The sequence below is a fragment of the Ambystoma mexicanum genome, chromosome 5p (genome assembly GCF_040938575.1).
Source record: "Ambystoma mexicanum isolate Mex_15411 chromosome 5p, UKY_AmexF1_1, whole genome shotgun sequence".
Classification (NCBI taxonomy): domain Eukaryota; kingdom Metazoa; phylum Chordata; class Amphibia; order Caudata; family Ambystomatidae; genus Ambystoma; species Ambystoma mexicanum.
The window spans coordinates 643,591,233-643,605,078 of record NC_090930.1 but is presented as its reverse complement, the minus strand read 5'-3'; positions in this window follow the sequence as shown (position 1 = coordinate 643,605,078).

The window sequence follows — 13,846 nt, the reverse complement described above, 5'->3', positions numbered from 1 at the left end:
CCCAAAAACAGGCTCTATACTTGGCATTCCTGGAAGTCAGTAAGGCGTTCGATTGTGTAAACGGGAGTTTTTATGGGCAAACATATCAAGTACACTAATAGACATCCTCATAGCACTACATAGGGACACACAGTTCAGAGTCATACTTGATGCCAATGGGTCCCTCACTTCCTGGAATTCTACAACCAGGGAAATGTGACAAGGATGCTTCCTGGCACCTTTCCTTTTTAGTTTCTATATAATAGACATGTGCCTTTTCTGGGAAGCCGTCTGTACGAATCCCACTCTCTCAGGTCAGACTAAGACCCAATACCCAAACTATGCAGACAAAATCATTAATAAAAAAAAAGATAGGATTACCATGGGCCTTGGACAGTTTAAACCTTTACTTCGAAAGTCTGGACTTCAAATTAAATTGTGTGAAATCGAAGGTCCCGATCTTAAATGAAGTAAAGTCTAAATGGAAATCTCATACATGGACATCCCAAGGTTGTGGATTGGAAGTAGTAAAGGAGTTTACGTATCTGGCCTGCATAGTGTCTTCAAATAAATATAAAGCTGAAATTTACAGGAAATGTACAACTTCCTTTTTGGCTTCGGCATCCCATCTGCGACATGCTAAAATTGTGCAGGCAAAACATCTTGCCAATTCTGATTTTTGGTGTGGAAAACCTAGGAGTTTGCATAGATTGCTCATCACTAGAATCTCTCCCCTGAATAAGGGCTCTGCCTGCCCAATTCACTTCCGATTGCAGCGTTAAGGCACAAACTGGGTCTGCTTCCCAGTTGGTTCCTTGGTCGAATGGAAAAAGTTAAAAACATATGCATTAATATTGGCTCCCCCGCATGCATCTTTGTCTATAAGATTGGGTCAAGAACTCTCTAAAGCTATCTGAAAACCACTAGTGGCTTGGAAGGTAAACTGCCAGCTGATACTAACAAGGATTGACTCTTCTGCTGCAGAATTTATTAGTAACCCCACTAAAGTTAAACAGAAGCTACAAACTAACTAATAGCTGAAGACAGGACAAATCTAATTAATTATCAATGTTTCAATGATCATTTGTAACACATATAACAATCTTCAACACCTTATCTTCTTATTTGAAAAATCACCCTTCCAGTTTTTGAATGAAGGTCATTAGATTAAGATTTAACCTGTTTTTGACAAAGGAGGTCCAAGGTTCACGAGAAGGCCTGGCTCCCAGTTTGAGAGCATGTCATAACTGTAACCAGGTGCAGGAGGCACTAAAACACTTATGTGAGGAATGCCACAAGATTATCCACCTCTGAAATGAGAAGTTGGGTAAAAGTATCCACAATATAGGGGTTATACCTGTGGTCGACATATGGATCTGCATCTTAAATTTAAATGAAATAAGTCTTTCAATTGCAATCTTTGAATTTTTAGAAAAAATCTTGTCTTCTGATTGTTGGTTTAACCTGTAATTTTTAACTTACATTTAAATGTATTCAAAGTTGTATTGTAAAATGAAATAATAATGCTTACATTATGTCCACATTTTGATGTGTACATTTACGTACATTTGTTTTTGACTGTGTGAAAGGTTTTACATATTAACCAAATGCACAATAAAATAATTGGATAAAATACTACAACAAGTAAAAACCAATCCAAGGGGCAAAAAGGAGTGCACAAGTTTGCAAGAAATAACACACATTTATTACATGAAATTTCAGCCAGGAATAAAAGACACGCTTACTTCAATGTATCATTATTAAATGGCAGCATATATAGGAAAGATCACATGACAGCATGTGGACATTGTTTCAACCACATGTAAATTATTCTGCATTATTTGATTCACAATTTGAATCCCCTATATAAGTCTATACATGAACATGGCCTATTGGCTCAAGCCTTCTCCTTGAATGAGATCAGTATCATTCCTCTAATCATGATCTAATGTCCACATTAGTTGAAATACCACTTTTTTAAATGAAGAAAACAAACAGTACCACACTGTGAACTGTCTCCCATCCATTCAGTAACTAGTAAGAAACCGCCTTAGCTTCAAAGTGAGGATGGGGCCGGCCCCCTCAGGACATGTTGCTCTAAGTGGTCTTGTAAATTTGCCACAATCATTTGGCAGGATGTTCTTTTCCTCGCTTTGAAGCTAAGAAGGGTTGATTATAATAACTGCATGGATGAGAGACCCGGGTTACTCCTTTTGTCACTATACCTATAAAAGTATTTTTTTTTAAAGTATGTATAAAAGATTGCAAGCTTTGAGAACTCCCAATGTTTTAGTTAATACCCTGTGTGATTAGATTATTTGCTGAGGATCACATACTTTGTTTAAGCAGCGTACTACAAGCCCCTTCTTTTATGGCCGGTCTCTTGGTGACTGTCATGATACATCGCACCACCCCAACTAACTGCATTTTAGCCGCATATAAAATGGAAGAAAAATGAACAACTGCAAGAATAACATATGCCCAGGTACTTTGCCCCCATAGCGAAAATCAAAAGCTGGCACCCATGAATATGTGCACAGTTAGTGAACATATATCTTAAAGTAAAATATACAAATGTAGTTCAATAGACCTACTCCTTAGATGAAGGTGCGCACAACAAAATAGTATTGGACTTTTGAAAAAAAGTAATGAACACCAGAAAAATAACCTGAGAGAGGAAATGTTCCAAAGAATGTGCTGGCAAAGTATAAAAGGTGCTCACCTTTGAAATCCAGAAATCTGTTGTGAAATATTCCCTGGAAAACTAAATTCCATTAGGAAACGAGTGCTTGTGGTCTTGTGAGTAACCATCTGCACTTGGAACATGACAACCTGAGTACAATCCAGGAAGTGAAATACTTGAGCAAGCTTTCCAACCTCCAAAAAAGGGGTTGTGTCCGCCCTCTAAAGAAAAGTTACACTGTGCACCCATGTGTCCTCTACTTGTGTCCTGAAAAGTAGCCACAATTAGGGGAAAATAACTGTAGCAGTATCCAGGATTGCTAACTCTCTTGCCGGACCTTGGGCAAATACTCAACTTACTTGCACTCTCATCATTTCCCCTTCTGAACCCTGTGTCTGTCTTTCAACAATACTCTGCTTTATAAAGATAACTTGAACATTTCTCAAAATTATACATACCATAATGTCACCCAAATATATAAATCAGTATAGAACTATGTTAGGGAAAAAGTGGACAATTGTGGCATTATTCCCCCGGTTTGACTGGGAGACTAGAAATACAAAAATGGTCTCTGAGTGCAAAACTTTCAAGGACTAACAGTAGCATGGTTTAAAAAAAGAATGGGATACTGTGTGTTATGAGATATTTAAACCTAAGAAAACACTGTAGACTTTCTCCCATCCATGCAGTAACTGGGACCAACCTTGCTTAGTTTCAAAGCGAGGACAGATCCATCCCTCATAGGCCATGTTTCTATGTTACTCTAAGTGATCTTGTAAAGGTGGGGACATTTATTAAACAAAATGGTGTTAGGGTACTGACCCATTTCTTGCTTTGCAGATAATGTCCAGTGATTTTGGCAGTGCACGTTGGCAAATTTTGATCGTGTTTGTCTATGGGAAATGAATGCGAAGTATACTGCACTTTTGAAGAAAAAAAATACATGTCTTCTTAATAACTTTTTTCATTTTTTTCACAAACCTTTACGAATCTTTGCAGTCTTGTGGGGCTCATGGGTCCATAATCAATTTCTGAATTTCAGTCAAATCTGTTACTCAAATCAAAAGTTAATGACAATAGAATTTTGACGGGTTCCTATGGGAGTCCAACTCACCTTAACTATGTTGGTCGTGATTGCCGCCCTATAATATAAATATTTATATATTACACGGCTCACAGTAGCGGCCGTGTAGTTACGTTTAAATTGTTCAACCCATAGGATGACCACTTTTTGAGAGGCTTATAACTTCGCTCGCCATGGGCGAATTTTCATAAAACTTTGCAGAAACAAGTATATGGTCCACTCTGAGTGTTATTTCAAAGTTTGGTGAGGTTTTATCCAGGGAGGCCAAAGTTATAGAAGGTCCCACATTTTTTTTTCTCCATAGACTGAATGGACAAAAACTTTGCGCACGCGTACAGCCCAAACCGTTGCGCGGATTTTCATAAAATTTGCGGCGGCTTGGTCCCGAAAGTGTGCTTTTGTAAGGTTGGTGATAATCCATCCTGTACTTTCTTAAAAAGCAGGTAAAATGTAAGTCTGAAAAAATTACTGCTATCTGGCTCCACTCAGCATTCCTATTTCCCTTCTCACTCCTTGATCAAAAGTCTGATTGGCATGTAGTGTGGCATGCTGTCGGCAGAGATTGGACGCGCCCGGTGGTTGGCTGGAGAGAAGCGTGATGTGCGTGATAATGTTGGGTAATGCCGCCATGTTGTATCTGAGGTTAGTGATGCACCGAAAGGGGCTGGAAAACATGCTTGGGAAGAGGGGATGGTGGGAAGGGTGGGGGAGTGTATCCGTGTATACTGTGCCAGTTCGAGGGTACCTCCTCAGGCGACTACCTTGTGTGGTGACTGCAGGCAGCCTTCTTTATGGCACAATAGGTCCTGAGGCGACCTATTTTTACAAACCATTGAGCCGTAAAATATTAGCTGTCACGTCTGTGTGCCAGCCGAGTGCTATATGTATTTAATACAATGAAGACACATAAAACTGTTAAGTGTTTGAAAGGTTGATGTAAGGACCATACCATTAACTTTTTGGCACACGCTTGAACATACGGTGTACTGTTTCAGGTATGAAAGGCCTGGAGAACCATGTGAACAAAACGAACACCAACCATAGTGCTAATTTAGGCTGAATGCTGCAGAAATGGTACTGTAATGCAGCGTGCACGACTACTCTTAAAAAATCCACTACATTAATACCCATTGGAAACGGACAAAGTATATGGCATGGTACGTTAATAGTTATGCACTCAGAGGTGCATCCTACTACACTTTAATCCCTATTCACATGTTATGTACAGTTGTACTTACATAATTTCTGCAAATTCCATGGTTACACTGTTTCCCCAGGGAATCACACTGTGCAGCATACTAAACCCTTGCAGACTAACTTTATGGAAAATGTGTGCTGCAACGACTCAAAGTAACCTTTTATTTTCTTTTTAAATTGCATAGAACCTCTACATTTTGAGCAATTCATGCATACCACTCAAGCCTATTTTATAATGAGCTTTTCCCTGTTGATCGAGAGGTATGGTAGGTTTCCATTTCTGTCCACCATGCGGCTATAAAAACAAAATCAGGCGGAAAAGTGTTACCATTTCATCGTGCATTTCTGATGCTAAGTATTCCAGTTACGTAAAACTTACTTTTACGTACATGGAGACATGCTGGTACCTTGTACATGGTGCAATGAATGTACATCTGACACAATATATAAATGTACATGTATGGCCCCTGTCTAATATTTATATGTGCAGTGTCTTAAGAATCAACAGTGTATGTTGGCAGACTGTGTGTGCAATGGCTGCTCATATGTGGGTGGCACAGCCATCTTACACACTTTAGTGCCTTTGGGGAAGGAGATTTTTGGGCCTCTCCTTCATGAAAGGTAACAAATTCCTTTACAACTTCTTCAAAGATTGTACGTGCTTTCTAATGTATGCAGTATAGTGACCTGGTTATGTCGCCTGTGTGGTAGACTACGGCTTCTGGTGTGAAGGTTTTATTGCCAAGTAATACCTGTCCATTTGTGAAGGTCTTCATTGTACGTTGAAAGCATTCTTATTGAGCATTGCCTATGGGATTGTATATGTAAGCTGGAACGATTATCGGAATTGCAAGGCCTACACAATATGCTATGGTTTGCATTTTGTACCACTTGCTGAAATTGAATGGAATCACAGTTAAGTATTGATACATAGAGAAAGTGTTTTTTAGGGATTCTTCCTGAATGACATGATTGCAGAGATTGCATGTATGTTTTGACATGTAGGACATTCGAAAGATTGCATTTATGGGTATGTTTTTGCTTTCCAATACTTGTAGTAAGTACATTACAACTTCCTGTGGATCTCCTTGTTTGTTTAACGTGCATTTACCATTCATGCACAGTAGTCCAATTCCTGCCTTATTATTGAGACACTGCAACTGTTTCCAGGATGGTGAGTAGTATTTCTGTGCAGGCCTATTATTTCTAAACACAACTGGTCTGAACTGTTTCAATAAATGTTTTCAACAATTGCTTCCATTTGCAATACACCATTTCTTGCTACTTTTACATAGTCATTTACATTACTTGTATTGGAAAATTTTGAATGGACTAGGCAGTTTTGTGTCTGAGTACTTTTTGCTTACTACACTTTGTAAAGGAGATTTCTTATATGACATGGTGGAAGGTGCTTTTGCAAGCAGATCCAGAAATGGAGGCTAAAGAATGTCCTCGTACTTCTGTGCATTTGCGCACTGGACAGGAGTTCATAGTTTGTAGTATTTTACTTTTACCTTTATCTTTGCCTTTCACATGGTGCTTGAGGAACTGCTGCAATGACTTGATAGAGGTGTGGCAACTGTTACAAATTGATGTGCAATGCCATTTGTAGATGCGCCACATTGGTTCGGTACCATGGACAGTGGCATCTAAGTTTGCCGGGGATATTTCTGAAAGCAGTATTTCTTCTTCCATTATTATTATTTCTTCTTCTATTATGCTATTGTCTACCTGTTCATACCCTCGTACAGTGCTAAATATGGCAATTTGGTTTCTTTGCTCTTATTTGTATGATTCCTCATTGCAGTATGCATCTGTGCTGGTGGTGTGCCTCCACTCAGCTGTACACATGTTGCCAAAGGTATCTATGCTGATATTGCTTTTGTTTCGAAGTAGTGGTGGTAGTTTACACATTAATTGTGTTAGTGTTTTCATTCTAATTAAATTTAATAGAAATAATTTTCATTTCAAGAGCATTGCACTGTCTATAACATCTTCCAGGATTACTTTTCTGCGGTAAGGTTTAAGGGTTGAGCATGATTTCTCCCGTCTACTTACAAGGTTCTGAAGGTCTCTGTGGTGGAACATCGTTTGTAAAATAACTTTTTTGGTATGCTTCCTCTGGTGACATTAGCATCGTACATACTCTATTAACAGTAGTGATAGTTGCAGTCTTTTCTTTACCTTTCAATAGCTTTGTTTTCATTCCTACATTTTGACAGAGGCATTACATTCTCTTTACTGGTAGGTGCTTTTGTTTTGCTTAGTGACTGTATTAGCTGTACTCTTTCAACTTTCTGTACAAAATCTGCTAGGGGTGGATTGCTACTTTCTATGGTCTTTGGTAGAGCTTGTCGATTTCTGTGTTGTTTTCTATGGAGTTCCTTTTTGCTAGGTATTCTGTAGCAGCTGTTGGAGAAAAAAGGATAGTTTAGGTCTGCACATTTTGTGATGTATATGTGTGCATCTGTGCACAAATGGATAAATATGAGGGTAGGAATACAGATAGAGGTGTGTAATTGTGTAATGTTGTGTTAGTGTACAGTGGGAATGCTATATTGCTATTTGGGAGTTAATATACTGCCGGCAACATGACAACACAAAATGTGCACCTGTTTAGGTGCAATGAGTAAGCATGAAGCAAATACCAGTGGGTTGATGCAATTGTGTACCTTAATATACAAGAACACTGCACTGTGTTAGTAAGAGTTGCACCTCTATGATAATATTACACTTACTTTGTTGGCTGTCGAGAGTAGGCTTCCTCTGGGTTGTAATTTCTTTTTTTTAAAAACTTTTATTTTTGACGGCAGAGGTTCATAAGGCATGTACATAAGGCAGCAAATGTATACAACAGTTACATCATAGAGCAGCACATAAATTAAGATACAGCAATCACAGCCTTTACAACAAAGTGGTACTTGAGAAGAGCAGGTGTAGGGCTTCATGTGGTGGGGTCAGGGGACAATTCAGACTCGGGAGTGCCCTCGCTTTGGTTGTTAAGATAAGTGTTGAATTCAACCCAAATGTTCTTGGGGCAAGATTGGGCGGGGAGCATAGTCAAGTATAAGTGAGTAAACGTAACTATTTCTGAAAGACAGGGGGAGAGGGGCTTTTCCAACTCCGGAGTATACATTATTTGGCAATCATACAGCTTATGTTTAGAAATTTAGCTAAGTCTGGTAGCATCTGTTTTCCAGGCCCCTTACAGAACCGCCAGGGGATCAGGGTCAACCACCGTTTCAGTTATTCCAGAAAGTGTTTTCAAGATGCTTCCCCAAAAACCAGATAGCTCATTGCAAGTCCAAAACATATGCAAGTGGTCAGCTTCCTCCGCACCACACTGAGGGCACAGGTGCGCCGTGGTGTGGATGAACCTTGAGGTCCTGTGTGGGGTATAGTAAAGCCTGTTGAGAAGTTTGTACTGCATGGCGCGGTGGCAGAAGTTGAGAGAGACTTTTTTGGTGTGTAGGCACATTTTACCCCAGGCCCCATCAGATATTTCTAGGCCCAGTTCATTTGCCCAATCATCGTGCGCCCTGAGAGCTGGGGCCGTGTTATTCTCCTGCAGGATCTTATATAGTGAGGAGACGAGACCGCGGGTGCTGCCAGAGTTAGCAATGTATGCGATCGCCAGGTTATCTGGGGGCTTGTGTGGAAAAGAGGGCCATGTAGTACGGAACGCAGCCCATAGTCTGTAGTATTGGCGGGTCTCTAAGGCGGATCTGGTGTTCCCTTGTTTCCATGTTTAGGGGTCGATAAACTTGCCTTCGGGGTAGAAGTCGGACAGTGCCTGATATCCCAATGCCCCCCAGTGTCGGGCAAGAGCAGAGTCATGTGTGGGTTCCAGGCCAGGAAGGGCCCACACCGGAAGCCATTTACAGTAAGGGGAGGATTCGGTTGTTGGATAAAGCAAGCGTTTCCAGGCATGAATGGTCACGCCAATGGGGTCAATAGGAGAGTCAGGTGTATAATGACGATGTAGTATAAGGGTCATTATGTTGGTATCAGCGGCCACCAGTCGCTCCAACTTGACGTGTGGCTGCATTGGGGAGCCAAGGTACCAGTTAGTAGCATGTTGAGCCTGGGCCGCAGTCCAGTAGAGTGTTAGATCCGGAGCAGTGAGACCCCCTTGTTTATATGGGAGCGCCATGTCCACCCACTTCTTACGCACTGCACCGGAGTGCCATAGGAACTGTGCGCATAGTGTGTGTAGTTTAGAGAAGTATCCCCTCCCAGGCCATATAGGAATGTTGCTGAAAGTGTAAAGGAGCTTGGGGAGCAGAATCATTTTAATGAGAGAGAGCCGACCAGCCATGGACAATGGGAGAGGACGCCACCGTAATATCTTGGCCTCAACTGTTTGTGCTACGGCAGAGTAATTGTCGGCAAGTAGAGTGGATTTAGTTAAGGATATCTGCACACCCAAATATCTAACACCTTTCGGGGACCAGCGAAGTGGGTACTCTGTGGTAGGTTGTTGAGTAGATTTAGTAAGTGGAAAGATCTCCGACTTTGAATAATTGATTGTGAAGCCGGAGTAGGTGCCGATGCGAGTGATGTCTCTCAGTATGGGGTCAATATGGATTGAGGGCTCTCTAATGTATAATAGCACATCATCTGCGTATAAGGATATGATTTTGGGGTCATCTTTCAATCTTATTCCCTTGCGGGCGTGGCGTGCACGGACATAATCCGCCATTGGCTCTATTGCGAGTGTGAAAAGAATCGGGGAGAAGGGGGCAGCCCTTCCGGGTACCCCTGGAAAGTGCGAAAAGATCAGATGCCAATTAATTAGCTCTTACTTGCGCCACAGGGGAGGTGTACAGTAATTTGATAAACTCGATCATGTTTGGGCCGACGCCCATTGTTTCAAGCATCAACCACCTGTAGTTCCACGAGACCATGTCAAAGGCATTCTGAGCGTCCAGGGTGACCGCCAAGGCCTGGGGGTCCTGATCTATATGGGACATAACATTGAACAATCTCCTGACATTGTGGGAGGTGGACCTACCAGGGACGAAGCCTGCCTGATCTTCATGGACTAAATATGGGATAATGGGCAGAAAGCGGTTCACTATGATCTTTGCAAAGATGTTGGTGTCTAGATTCATGAGGGAAAGAGGTCTATAGGACCCGCACTCGTCATCTGGTTTGCCAGTCTTGAGCAAGACCATGATGACAGCTTCACACATGGAAGGGGGGAGGGTGGAGACGCGGAGTGCTTCGTCCCAGACCTCGAGTAGCTTGGGGGCTAGTATGGCCATGTGCTCTTGATAAAATTCGGTGGTGTGGCCGTCGGGTCCCGACGCCTTGCCTTTGAAAATGTCTGAGATGGCCGTCACTATCTCGTCTAGTGTAATCGGGGAGTCCAGCTGGTTGTGGGTGTTAGGGGATATTTCAGTGGTGGGGATCTGGCCAAGCAGCTCACGAATGTGTTGTTCGGTGTGTTCGGTAGGTTGGGAGTAAAGGGACCTGTAAAAATCGGTGAATACATCCAAGATCTGTTGATCCACCCATTGTACGTTGCCAAATTGATCTTTGATGGAGGTGATCTGGGTCCGGCCAGTTTCCCCTCTCACCAGTGCTGCTAGTGTTTTCCCCGGTCTGTCCCCTTTGCCATATTTCCTGGTGGCCTGTGGGCGGCTGAAGTATTGGACTTCGTTGGTAGCAAGCACGTTGTATGCCTGCAGTTCCTCACTTATTTGGGCGAGTATGGCGGGGTCGGCACATGTGGAGCATTGCAGCTCCAATTGCTTCAATTTGGCTTCGGAGCGATCAAGGGTGGAACGGATTGCTTTTAGTACCCCAGCCTCCCGTGAGATAGACATTCCCCTAATGTACACCTTGAAGGCATCCCATCTAACTGCAGCTGATGTGCCCTGAAGAGAGTTGTGCTCAAAGAAGGATACGATGTCCGCCAGGATTTCGGCCCTGAACACAATATCCCTGAGGGCTTCAGACTTAAAACGCCAGGTGCTAAGTGTCGGGATGGGTATACCTAGCTTCACAGATAGTGTAATTATAGCATGGTCTGATAATGTGCGAGGTAGGATCCAGGACACCTCCACCCAGCCCATGGTTTCACTCGACACAAAGAACAGGTCTATTCTGGGTGAACTGTCGCGCACGGATGAGTAATAAGTGTACTCCCGGCACTGGGGGTGTATTGTCCTCCAGCTATCGCAAATATTAAGCGTCGGCATGTGGCCGTGTAGCCTGCGTGCAGCGCTGGATAGGGCTCGAGAGGCTGTGCCAGTTCTGTCCAGGACAGTGTCCAGAATAAGGTTCAGGTCTCCCCCCCATACAATCTGGATACCTATATAGCTTAGCAATATGGCAGTTACGGCATCGAAGAGCTCAGGAGAGTTCACGTTGGGGCAGTAGGTGTTGACAAGTAAGTATTCTTTATTTACAAGAGTACAGTGCAGTATAACATAGTGACCTTCAGGGTCTATATGGCTTTTATGCAGTATACATTTAATTGATTTATGGATCATTGTGAGGACGCCCCTGGATTGGGAGGAGTAGGGAGTGAAGAATCTAGCGGGGCCCTATGACGGGGCCATGGTGCTTGGAATGTGGCCATTGGAGTGTGTCTCCTGTAGGAGACCTTGCCACTGTGCCTATTAGCGAAGGCCATGATCTTACGGCCCTTTGTGTGATTGCTCAATCCGCGGATGTTCCAGGACATTATGACGGTCGACATTTTAGTGGCAAATGTCTAATCTCATGATACACGTGTTAGTGAACATCAGAGGTCCAGCAGCAGTGCACATTCCCAAGGTTAAAGTTGGGAGTGCGCTCATAGTTTTCAAATGCGCGTGCCGTGACATCTCGAATGCCTTTTTTTTGCAACAGCCCATTCCCACCCGCCACCCTCACCACTAACCCAAAATCAGCGTTAACATCAACCACCCTCAACTGTACAGAGCTGACCCCAACTTGGCCCAATCTGTCCAAAAGCCCAAGTGGGGCTGACCCACAACAAGGGCGTATCCAGGAACAGTGCAATCGCAGTGGGGTGCGCTATTGCTGTGCACAAGCGCGCTTGGAACCAGTTGGTTCCGTTACAAAACGAAAAGTGTTGGCGGTCGTATAATAAATGTCCCTGCTTTACTCAGTGGGGTGCAGGGATCTGCGCATGAACCAAAATGGTTCTGTAACCCAGTAAATACATTTAGCAGTTTTGCAATGCATGCCCCCACAACTGTGAGTGGGAGATAGAGGCCCACCACCAGAACATTGGAGCCTCACGTATCAGACAGCAGCAAAAGCAAGTGTAAACAGATAAACGGGACAGTATAACAGTAGCTCCATGGCGAGTGTGTGCGAGACAATATGAGATGTACGTAGTAGAGCTATGTAGCCGGGTGAATTCAGAAGTCTGGTTACTCATGGGTGCAAACAATGAATGGTAGGACTTGGTCAGCATATAGGCATAACATCTAGACAGCACAGAACAAGCGTGAAGTTCAATAATTACTCATAGAGTCATCATCAGGAGGTTGCATGGGAACATGTGCTTCTATGAATTTAACCGCTTAAGACGGTCCCGGTGAAGAAGTATAGTTTGCTGTTGAACGTGAACTTCAAGCGTGCAGGGAAAAGTATGGCATAAGGGATGTTCCTCTCTCTAAGGAGTTTCTTCACTCCAAGAAATTGGCGGTGTTCCTGTTGAACTCTGGTTGAAAAGTCAGGGAAAATTCTGATCACCTGCGAGTTCATTCGTAGCTCACCCCTTTCACGTGCGAGGTGAAGAATTTGGTTGCGATCTTTGAAGCTCAAGATCTTCGCAATGATGGGCCTCGGAAAGTCACCAGGTTTAGGCCGCGGCGACAGCGCCCTGTGGGCTCTTTCAATGGTGAAGAAGGGGGACATGTCAGGATTGCCTAATAGATCTTTCAAATAATTCTTGACTGCCAGTTCTAGCCGGCCCTTCAGAGCATTCTCCGGGACACCAACGATGCGTATGTTATTTCTACGTGACCTGGATTCGAGATCGTCACATTTGGCCCTGACCGCCTTCATGTCTGTGACCAAGGTGGACACAGTGCGTGAGTACTAATAGGTTTGCGTAGGCAATTACCGCATGATGTATTGGAGGCAATGCACAGTGATGTCCCAAAAGTTACGCCAGAGTAGTAATGCCGAATTGGCAGGTGGGCATAGCGACAGGAAAAGGGCGTTGTGGCAGGGCCCCTTTTGGTCAAAACAGCCTCCCTGTCAGTTGTTCAGCCATGGGCCACAGCTCTGGGCAAGGGCTTATTGAGCCTGGAGCGAGGGACCAGTGGAGGACCAATGGAGGCAGTGCCAGAGAGGCCAACAGAGGCCCGCAGAGATGCGGGTCAGCAGTAGTGCTTCTGGGTATGGGCCCAACGCTGGGGGCAAAGGTAGCACTTCAAATAAGGGACCCCGGGCTGCACAGCACCGGGAGCGGTCCAGCCGGGGGGTGGACAGCAGTAGTTGGATGAAGGGGGTAATGGAGTTCGGCGTGCAGCGACCCCAGCAGCTCCGCACCTGCACCGCAGACAGCCGCCCAGGCCGTGAGCAGCCGAATCCACGGGAAGTCCTCGAGGTGGGCCGCGGCTGCCGAGCGCGGCGGTCATGCGACAAGCGGAGTCCCTCCAGCGAGGCCACACTGCCCGGATGACTAGGGGGTGCACCGCAGAACAGCGCGGGTGTGGGGTGGTCGAGGGCTCCTGGGCTCCGGGCGCTCCAAATAACAGGTCCGGGTGTGGCTCAGCCAGGCAGCCTCGGCAGCAGTGTGAGGGGTCAAGCCGGCGTAGGACAATGCAGCGCGCAGCTCAGGCTGCAGATGACGGGCCAGCGAGGATGTAGCCCAGCTCACGGCACCTCCAGCGCCGGCCCCAGGCCGTGCACGTCTCTTGCCACGCAGGCCC